The sequence below is a fragment of the Staurois parvus genome, unplaced genomic scaffold (assembly GCF_062004578.1).
Source record: "Staurois parvus isolate SC_StPar_1 unplaced genomic scaffold, SC_StPar_1.0 ptg000436l, whole genome shotgun sequence".
In the NCBI taxonomy this organism is placed as follows: Eukaryota; Metazoa; Chordata; class Amphibia; order Anura; family Ranidae; genus Staurois; species Staurois parvus.
Window position 1 is genome coordinate 1,461,766 of NW_028318232.1, and position 11,560 is coordinate 1,473,325.

The 11,560-nt window shown below is 39.6% G+C and overlaps 1 long non-coding RNA gene across 1 annotated transcript; it reads right to left on the bottom strand.

Annotated features, from left to right (window-relative positions):
* Nucleotides 1-363: 363 nt before the first annotated feature.
* On the bottom strand, nt 364-10,789 carry LOC149454169 (uncharacterized). Its single transcript, XR_016314355.1, has 2 exons — nt 10,617-10,789; nt 364-659 (listed from the first exon to the last, which is right to left on the bottom strand). It is a non-coding gene; the product is annotated as an uncharacterized LOC149454169 (long non-coding RNA).
* Nucleotides 10,790-11,560: the final 771 nt, after the last annotated feature.

Sequence of the window (11,560 nt, forward strand, 5' to 3'; positions counted from 1 at the left end):
GAGATACGAGATAAAGGTTCTCATTCAAGCAGTAGAGGGCTCTTTACAATACACAAATATAAAAACAAAATCCTCAATATTATAGTCGGCATTATTTTGCACCATATCGTGAAAATGTTATTTTATGTTTCTATACGATATATGCTCTCCTCTTGAAGCTATGCGTAGGGGCTTGTCAACCCAGAAATTCTCTTATGTTATGTCAATGTACTGGCAATTTTTTTGTATGTTACTTTACATTTCTAATAAAGTTCTAGAAAAAAAATGTTATTTTGTTCCACATCATGAAAACAAAATGTTGCCTTTTCCTAGCAATTTCAACCACTTTCATGCAGCTTTTAATTATATAAACTATTCATTAAATCAACACACCCTACCAACTTTTATTTTGCTATAAATGTAAGCAATGCTGTTGATAGATTGCTTGGATCTATAGCTTTTACAATCGAAAACTGATTCAAAGCTGCTAGAAAATTGCTGTATGTGTGGCCAGCTTTAGAGCAGCTCCATCCTGTTCCACTTCAGCATGCTGCTAGAGTCTGTTCCTGAAATTGTAGGTGGCTGCTGCGGTTGTTTAAGCTGATAAACTAGCCTGAACTGGTTGAAACCGGTCTGATCCAGCTCTGTCCGCTTGTAAGGCAGCAGCTGTGTGTTCTTTCCTGCTAAACAAAGAGAGATTGTCACTGCAAGAACAAATAGCCTGAAGATCACAGCTAATATGTAAAGTTCTGTTTACAGTCGGAATGATTGTTGATGAGACACAATTTTTTCAGCTCTTTATTGAGTCACAGCTAGAATAAGACCTGTTATTATTTTAGGGTGCTAGGATTAAATATTCAAAACCATGTATAAATTATATGTGTATATATGTGTTTAATGGGTCACCTGAACTGGATGTAATACAAGTAAAAAAAAAACATGGGTTCATTAAAACAAATTTTGATTAGCATACAATTCTTTTTTTATGGATGTAAATATTTGCAGTTTTTTTGAATATGACAACAGTGTTTACAAAATACACGGGAGCAGACAGAATCTGGAACAACCGTGCATGACAACCAATCAACTTTTATCTTCAACTTGTACAGTTAAGCTTTTAAAATGAAAGCTAGAAGCTGATTGGTTGCCATACACAGCCAAATCCTGTATAATAATAATAATAATACTCCAGATTCTGCCTGCTCCAGTCTTGGTAACTTCCCCTCATATGGGTTGTTGGAAAACTGCAAGAAAGAAAAGTCTGTTGCCCATAATTAGAAAACTGTCTTCATCTTTCAAGTGAGGGTGGGAACATCAAATCCACTTCCAGACTGTTTATAAGGATGACAACCTTGTTTTCCTTTAAACAAACTGCTATTGGGCTTAGTGCACACTGTGCTCCTATGGACAAGGGAAAAGCAGCTTAAAAACACTGGAAAAGCCACATTTTTCCCAATCATTTCTGTGCATTTGATATAAATGCATTCAGTTGGCCAGAATAATAATTTCTTCTGGCCTTTTAGAATGCATGTTTTTTCTGCTCAAACACTTCTCTCTGAACATGCAAATTATGGCTTTTTTCTGCCTCTAAATGTGTGCATGGACACCTAGGCTAACATGGAGGGACATTTAGAAGCAGGAAAAAAAAAAAAAAGTCAAAACGTCTGTGAAACAGGCATTTTTTTTTACCCTTAGTGTGCATGAGGTCTTAATCATTCTAAAGTTGGTCATACACAGATCAAAGATCAGCTTGTTCCTCATAAACCAAATTTTCTTTATGGTTGTCTCTGTCAACACCCCACCTGCTTGGCATCCTTTTATTGGAAAATTGCAGCAGTGGTATCCAATCAGATGCAGCCACTGTTTAGGTGTTCTGACAGCTGCCAGTATACAATAGCTTCAGAGGGAGATTCATCAATCCTGCCTGTATAGCATGGACAGAAGAATCTGATCAATTTTATCTTTGTTCAGCATGTAGGCTGAGCAACAAACATCTGTCAGTGTATGGCTAGTTGTGTGTTTGTTTTAAAGTAAAGTTAACCGCTTTCCCGCAACCCTATAGTAGAACTACTGCTACAGGGCTGCGCAAAATCACATATATATGTGATTTGCATTTCCAGGTAGGGGGTGCATGCACTTCGCCCTTCCCACGCCACTATTAGCGGCTAGGGATGTCAATCACCGGGTCCCAGACAGAGATTTCCCACTAGCACCTGGTGATCACCGTGTAAAACTGACAAGGGAGAGACATGTGAGAAAACAACACAGGTCTCTCTCCTGCCAGCAAGGACATGCTGCTTTGTATTTCTCTACACAGTAGCATGTCTCCCTAGTAAAACACACATAGCACATAATGTTAAATAGCACACAGTTAACCCTTTGATCGCCCCAGATGTTAATCCCTTCCTGCCCAGTGTCATTAGCACAGTGTCAGTGCTTTCTATTAGCACTGATCACTGTATTAGTGTCATTGGGATGTCTGTGGCAGTTAGTTTCCACCCAGTGTCAGAATACCCACTGCAGTCTCGCTATAAGTTGCCGATCGCCGCCATTACTGGTATAAAAAAATTTATAAAAATCCAGTATATATACACCGCCATTTGTAGACACTATAACTTTCACGTAAACCAATTAATTTACTGTGCCCCCTGAGAGTGGTCACCTCAAGGGTGCTCCTAGTAACACATTGGGGTGGGATCCCAAGTGTGAAACGTGCACATGGTCACAGTTATAACCACTTTTCCTGCACTGCGCCTTTTAGGGCTAGGCCTTTTGGCTAAGTCCAGGGCAATTGTTATGCTACGGGCCTCAGGGCCTAGCCAGTGCACAATTGCACGGCCACTTTTTTATTTTTATTTATTTAATTTATTTTTCTCCCACTGTTTGTCACTTTTTCACTTGTGTGTTTTTTTCTCACAGATGGTAGGGTGTGGGTCCTCTGGCCTACCCTGAAGTCTAGGGGGAGGATGTGTGGCCTTTTGGTTGCTTCCTCCCCTGTCCCTAGGGGTTTTCTCTTCGGGAGAGCCCCCTTACCAAGTACTTGGTGGCTGGCTTAGGATAGCCACAAGGAACGGGGTCCGCCTGGTCTTTTGACTAGGTGGACCACATGGGAACCTTGTCCCTGTCAGAAGCTTCATGCCCCGGGGGATCAGGGTAGAGATCCTACCCCTTCGGGGGGTGGACAAAGCACACCCCTAAGTGCACTTTTTTGTGTTGGTTTTGCACTAGCATGTTTTTTTGTTCACTTATGGGTTTTCGTTTTTCGCATTTACATGTATTGGGCTTTTCTTTTTTTTTTTTTTTAGCAAAGACATGTAGCAGAATACATTTTGCCCTAAATTTATGAAGACATTTGATTTTTTTAAAATTTTTTACTGGATATGTTTCAAAATTATAGCACAAAAAAATAAAAAATGCAGTGATGATCAAATACCACCAAAAGAAAGATCTATTTGGGGGGGGGGGGGGGGAGGACATACATTTCATTTATGTACAGTGTTGCGTGACCAAGCAATTGTCAGTTAAAGTATTGCACAAATGGCCTGGTCAGGAAGGGGGGTAAGTCCTCTGGAGGGCAAGTGGTTAAATAAGGTTTGCCACCTCATCCCTTTAAACCGGAACATTTATTACTCAGGTTCTGTGGCTGATTTAGGTGGCAATTAAACTCACTCAGTGCCTTATCTGCATTATATTAGCCTCAGAACCTGTGTAATGTGTTCATGGAAGACAAACATGTAAGCACACATTCTTATTTAAAAAAAAAGATGCTATATAAAACCTTACAAACGACACAAGTGCAAAATCGAGTTGATTGAACTACAACTATGCTGAACAGTGTGACTAAGCGCACACCACCGGAACAGATTCATTTTCAGTTAAAAAATAGGTTACTCTCTATCCTGCAACGTTATCAGAGAATAATAGTCACTGTTATCAGTAGCATGCTGCAAATGCACCACAAACACGTTCTCTTCCTCTATGCATTGAAAGCATTTTTGTATATTTGTAATGCTAGAGCTCTCATTGCTTGGATTTGCTGTCATTCTGCCCACCACTATTCATATTGGCAGCAATGTCTCCCTTCCATTAGGTCATTGTGTGATTGCAGTTTGCTAAGCAACCAAACACATCTTTTACTGAAGTCTTCAGCTGCAACCTATGAGCAAACAAGAGCTGCCCATTAGAGGGTCCTGCTCTCCATTTGTATGTTTTGTCATGTATGGCTCAGCTCAGCCATGTGCTGCTTTCCTGAATTTCTAGCAGAAGGCGTGGCAGCCTGCACAGTCTACAAGTCTCATGGGTGTCACAAGGGAGAGGCTGCGTTGCTCATGCTTCCATCTATAAATGGGGGAGGGTTAAGCTTTCTGTGCTGCTCCTGAATGAGGAAGTCAATTATTAGCAAGTGGGGGGATGGGAAAGAACGCTCACTGGGTTTTTGTTGTTTTCTCTATGTGTAGTGAGCTCTTTGTGCTGATTTCAGTGTGCATGTTGGGGGAGGGCTAATCTGTCAGCTCATCTTTCTGTGAAGTGTGTTGGGAAGGGTTAGCTCCTCTCCATCTGCCTGCTTATGTCATGCTGCTGTGTGGGGGAAGGGCGGCCTCTTTCTTTGTTTCCCTTGTGTGACGCCGCTACTGCTTCCAGAATGTTCTGAACAGGCTGTACGGAAATGTGCCAACTTTCAGCTCAGTGGCTGATGCTGCCTCATGTGGGTGCACTTTATAAATGATGTGCAGGAAAAGGTTTGGAATGGAGAAAGAGAAATCAGCTTTAATTACAGTTACAGATTTTCCAGCATGCTGAAAAATCAATGCAGCATTTTTCTTTTGTGCACACACATTTTATAGAACATCGAACTGTTCACATTGATTCTTGCACCCAAACTTTCATTTCTCTATTGCAAAATGTACACAAAGTGATGCAAATGGAGTGGAAGCAATTTAAAGTGAGTTTTTATGACTGAGGGTGGAAACTAATAGTACAGATATGGAAGAACGTTTTCTGTACTGATGGTGTTATCCTTTGTGGGAATTCAATGCAAGGCCAGTGCTGCAAAGGAACAATGGGAAGCACCAAGCCCCTGAATGAACTGGCTGTTAACCCTAAGGCTACGTTCACACTGAGCAGTTTGTGAAGCGTTTTTACATTAAAGTGTCTGAAAAGCTCAAGAACGCTTCCCTATGTATGTGAATGTATATCCATGTGTGTTTTCACACTGAGGCATTGTGCTTGCGGTGTAAAAACTCCTGCTTGCAGCATCTTTGGGACATGTTTGGGGAGTTAAATGCCCAAAAAATGCCTCTTCCCACTGAAATCAATGGAAAACACGTGAAAAGTGCCTAAAAACCGCATGAAAAGCACCTCGAAAAGCACCTCAAAAACACCTCTGAGAAGCGTTTTTTGGTGCAGTTAAGTCGCGTGTCCTTTTTGAAAGCATGATATAAAAAAGCCTCTGCATTTTTGTGGTGGATCCATGTGAAATTAGCCTAACTGAACAACACTTTGTTTTCTAAAGCACTGGGCAGCACATTTTATTTTTCCCTAAACAAAATGCATGTTGTGACACCATTTTTTGTTTTTTTTGGGGTTTTTTTTTTCAAACTTTTGTTGCATCTCAGTGCTGCTGATCTCCTGCAGCCACTTACTATGTAGAACCCTGGTGCCCAACCTGTGGTCCTTTTGGTATTTGATGTGCCACCCTCAGACCTCAGCAGTCTGTATTGGGAACAATGATTCACGTAATAGCATAGATCTCTACTAGCCTCATGTAACATGTTCTTAGTTTTGTATTGTCTTTTGCAGCATATCCCCAACTTAATTTCCTCAGTTTCTGACAGTCCTCTCAAGCATTTCATACATTGGACATTGTGTGGCCCTTTGCTGATACTAGGGGCCGCATTTGAAGCCCCTTTTCACTCTAGGGTTGCCACCTCATCCCTTTAAAACCGAACATATATAAATTACACAGGTTCGGAGGCTCGTTTTAATGAGTTTAATTAACATCTCAATCAGCCACAGAACCTGTGTAATTACTAAGTGTCCGGTTTTAAAGGGATTATTATTCAGGATTTATATAGCGCCAACAGTTTGCGCAGCGCTTTACAAAATGAAGGCAGACCTTAGTTACAATACAATTTGGTACAAGAGGAAACAGAGGGATCTATGCCCGTTAGAGTTTACAATCTAGGGATGAGGTGGCAACCATATTTCACTCATAACTTAACCACTTGCCGTCCAGAGGATTACCCCCCCCCCTTCCTGACCAGGTCATTTTGTGCGATCCAGTACTGTGTTAATTTAATTGACAATTGCACGGTCATGCAACACTAAAACCAAATTAAATTTATGTCCTTTTTTTCCCACAAATGGAGCTTTCTTTTAGTGGTATTTGATTTGCCTATGCAATGTTTATTTTTTTGCTATAAACAACTAAAAGGCTGACAATTTTGAGAAAAAAACAATTGAGTACTGTCCCTGATACTTTTTTTATTTGCACTAACATACAATTTTGAGGACACGCTTTCGGGGCATGTCCCCTTCTTCAAGGTCTAAGCAGTACTACTCACAAAGTTAGCAGAATGTTAGAAGAGATGAAAGGGGGGAAAAAAAAGGAGGCTAGAGATAACATGCAGTCAAAGCGAGGGGGGAGGGGGGGGATACTACATTTTTACATTTTGCTATAAAACATATCCTATAAAAAAATTAAATTTCATCATACATTTAAGTGATGTCTTTGCTAAAAAAAACAATACCAATATGTGTAAATGAATTGGTTTATGTGAAAGTTTTATAGTGTCTCCAAATGGCAGTATATATACTAGAATTGTGTTTTTTTTATATACTAGTAATGCTGGCTATCAGCAACTTGAAGCGGGACTGCGGTGGGCATTCTGACACTGCCAGTGACACTAATACGGTGACCAGTGCTAATAAAAAGCACTGACACTGTACTAATGACACTGGGGTAGGAAGGGGTTAACATCTGGGGCAATCAAAGGGTTAACTGTATCTTTCACTGTAATGCAGAGCAATACTAAGCAGTGTGCTAGAGCTGACCGGGGAGAGATGAGATCTGCATTGTTTACATATAAAGGGAGAAAGATAGGTGCAGCGCTTTGAATCAGAGTGCAAAAAGAATGCTCTAAAGGCATATATGTATATATATATATATAGGTACAATAATAGACAGTGCGCTAATCAATAGAAGTGTTTAAAGCACACACACAGTCCACATCCCAAATCAATGGTTGTAGGAAGGGTGAAAAGAATCCTAGGAGCGAATAGAGTGCGCACTCACCAGAAGTGCGTATAAAATACGCATGTAGAGAGATATACTCTTCAGAATGTCTCTGGCATCCAGGCTCTGGTCAGATCGCACTCCACACCATCCTCTTTGGCACCGCGAAGAGCAGTAACCCGGATTCACCAAATGGTAAGGGCGTCAAAGATACTCCTTAGTCCAAAAAAAGGCACTGTGGGAGATGGTGCTCTCAGGGAGAGCCCAATAAAGGACGCCACATAGTGTAATGCTGTTTGACTTAAATTTATTTTAGTCAAAGCAAGTAACAAAATCTTTACTGACCATAAAATGTTGGCCACATATAGTGGCTAGATGTCCATGAGCTGTAGCCCCCCTGACGCGTTTCGTGCGATGCACGTTTTCAAAGGGCGCAGGGCTTACAGCAGGACATCTTACCCCATCTATTTATGCACAGAAATGGCAATTGCGCTAGTCGCGGTGGCCATTTTGCCAGCGTTTTGTGCATGCGCAGTACATCGGCGCCATTTTGCCGTGGATCGCTAGGGAGAATACAATTGTTTCCCCTAGTGTCCATTAAAACCATACAAGGCGGCGCTGTATTACAGATAGGAGTAAGCCAAATCTCCTGTCTATCTTCTAGTCATGAGCACAGATCACCGACTCATGACTATATATATATATTGCTATTATTATTTAAAATTTAAAATAAGCATTTAAAAAGGTATTGGTTACAAATAAAGAAACCCATCTTCTAAATGAAGGAGTCATTTGTTATGGTATATTAGTATTGTGTGTATGCATATATAAATGCATGTAACCAAGTTTGTATAATAAAAAATCGGAAGCAGTCATTTCTTATTTAGCTTACCATTCAAATAAATATTAATAAATAGTAGCATAAAAATTATTTTGCAAAAAAATACTAAAAATTCTGCGACTTAATGAATAATTATAATGATATAATAGTGCGATGGCCATTTCTATTGCAATAAAATAGATGTGAATAATATAATATAAATATATTTAAAATCTCATATATTTTATTAAGTATAAATTTAAAAGACTAGGTCAGTATAATACATCCAAAATCAGTCCATTTCATATGGTCAGAAGAGGTCAAAAACATCAATATTAGTACATGATAATACAATATTGTACATAATAAAAACTATCTAAAAACATATAAAATAGGATAGAATAGAATACGCAATGACAAGTGTGGTGATATTTTGATATTTGGACACTATCAACCACATACAGTACATGAGTATCATTAATACTGGGACAATATAAACGCACATTAGCTGTCATCAATAAAACAATTTAAATCCAATTCAATGTTATGGCCATTAGGGTATAGGGAACCAAGTTCGTATATCCACTTAGATTCTAGTTGTGAGATCGCTCTTTTTTTATTTTGTCCTCTCCAGTGTGCGTTTATAATTCCTATACCCATAAATATTAATGATGATGGATCTTTGTTGTGGTGCGTTTTATAATGGAGGGATAATGAGTGATCTTTAAAGCCCTTTCTGATATTGTTAACGTGTTCTTTTAAACGATCTCTCAAACGTCTGGTTGTTCGCCCTATGTATTGTAAGTGGCAAGGGCATTGTATTAGATAAACTACATATTTACTCGTGCAAGTAATAAAATCGTCAATCTTAAAAATCTTACCATTTGCTGTAGACTTAAAACTTGTATGCCTACTAGTAAAGTTGCTGTTAGTGCAGGTAATGCACTTTCTACATGGGTAGAAACCTTTCATTTGTGGAAAAAAAGGAGCACTATTATATCATTATAATTATTCATTAAGTCGCAGAATTTTTAGTATTTTTTTGCAAAATAATTTTTATGCTATTATTTATTAATATTTATTTGAATGGTAAGCTAAATAAGAAATGACTGCTTCCGATTTTTTATTATACAAACTTGGTTACATGCATTTATATATGCATACACACAATACTAATATACCATAACAAATTACTCCTTCATTTAGAAGATGGGTTTCTTTATTTGTAACCAATACCTTTTTAAATGCTTATTTTAAATTTTAAATAATAATAGCAATATATATATAGTCATGAGTCGGTGATCTGTGCTCATGACTAGAAGATAGACAGGAGATTTGGCTTACTCCTATCTGTAATACAGCGCCGCCTTGTATGGTTTTAATGGACACTAGGGGAAACAATTGTATTCTCCCTAGTGATCCACGGCAAAATGGTCGCCGATGTACTGCGCATGCGCGAAACGCTGGCAAAATGGCCGCCGTGACTAGCGCGATTGCCATTTCTGTGCATAAATAGATGGGGTAAGATGTCCTGCTGTAAGCCTTGCGCCCTTTGAAAACGTGCATCGCACAAAACGCGTCGGGGGGGGGCTACAGCTCATGGACATCTAGCCACTATATGTGGCCAACATTTTATGGTCAGTAAAGATTTTGTTACTTGCTTTGACTAAAATAAATTTAAGTCAAACAGCATTACACTATGTGGCATCCTTTATTGGGCTCTCCCTGAGAGCACCATCTCCCACAGTGCCTTTTTTGGACTAAGGAGTATCTTTGACGCCCTTACCATTTGGTGAATCCGGGTTACTGCTCTTCACGGTGCCAAAGAGGATGGTGTGGAGTGCGATCTGACCAGAGCCTGGATGCCAGAGACATTCTGAAGAGTATATCTCTCTACATGCGTATTTTATACGCACTTCTGGTGAGTGCGCACTCTATACGCTCCTAGGATTCTTTTCACCCTTCCTACAACCATTGATTTGGGATGTGGACTGTGTGTGTGCTGTAAACACTTCTATTGATTAGCGCACTGTCTATTATTGTACATATATATATATATATATATATATATATATATATATACCTTTAGAGCATTCTTTTTGCACTCTGATTCAAAGCGCTGCACCTATCCTTCTCCCTTTATTGATTACTGAAAGGTTTTTTGGTTACCTTTGTTTGGTGTTTCAGCTGCTTACATTAACCTACTTGTAGCGCTCGCTATACCTTTGTTACACCCTATTGTTTACATATTGTTTACTGTCCCTATTGTTTATAGACATCCTATTGTTTATAGACATCTCCACCTCAGTGATACTGAGTGGGTGCTGGCGGGGAATCACCGGCCAGGACCCAGTGATTGATAGCTGAAGCCCCACGTGAGCCCCCTACCTGAAAATGCAAAATCATGTGTATATATACATGATTTTGCACAGCCCTGTAGCAGTATTTGTGCTATAGGGTGGCAGGCAATCAGTTAAAGTGGTAATAAAGTTGCCACAAAAATGTTCAAAACATGGGCCCCTGCAGGTTTAAGTCATAATATACTAGTATACACAGCATACTAGCACATTATGACAGACGTACCTGAAAATGGAGCCCTTCAGCGCCTTCCTGCCACGGCTCCCTCAGTACTTCCATCTTCACCCGATCTTCCTTCAGGGTATCGTATCTTTGGCCGCTTGAAAGGCTGGGTGGGGGTGACATCATTCCCGTGTATGTCACATCGCAGCCACACACAGAGCGGGCTGTAAATGTGGTCTGAGCTGCGCATGACTGAGCACAGATTACATTACAACTGACAGATTTATGACAGTTCTGTTATATAATCGCTGCATATCAGCGAATGACTTCAGTACCACTTTAACAACCACTGATCTACAGTGTATGGAAGCATTTATTTGATGGCTACCACAGTGGAGCAAGCCTCTGTAATGTGTATTGAAAATTCGAAACCAGAGTGACAACATGGGGGCAAAATAGGGCAGAGCATTATCATCTTCTAACAGGAAGTACCTGAACAAGGACCATCATGGCAGGATCAGCAAAAAGGTTGAAAATGACTTTTGACATGACAGTAACATGTTAACCCATATATAAGATTTGAATGATTACGTTTAATTGTACTTTAATGTTTTTATTGCTACTAGTCTTGTACTAGCTTGATGATTAGCCCAATTATCTTTCAACAATCATAGCGATAAAAAGTATGGCATGAAAATATCATATTTTTAACAGAAGAATGGCATGTTGTGACTATAGTGTTGCAATAAAAGCAGGCGTGTCTGCTGAGGAGCCTGGATTTCTGAGCACACTCTCTAGTCACAACACCCTTCTCAGCCTAAATAATGGGGCAACAAGGCTTCCAAACCCAGAATCTTCATATTCCTGCAGATATTTCCTTAGGCTGGCTTCTCAACAAGAAAACATGAACCAGAAAGCTGTTTAAAAAATTCTACACTCCACTGAGCTAACAAAGAGGCATGGGTTCTGGATGCTTGCCTGGAAGGAAAACATTGCCTGTATTTTTT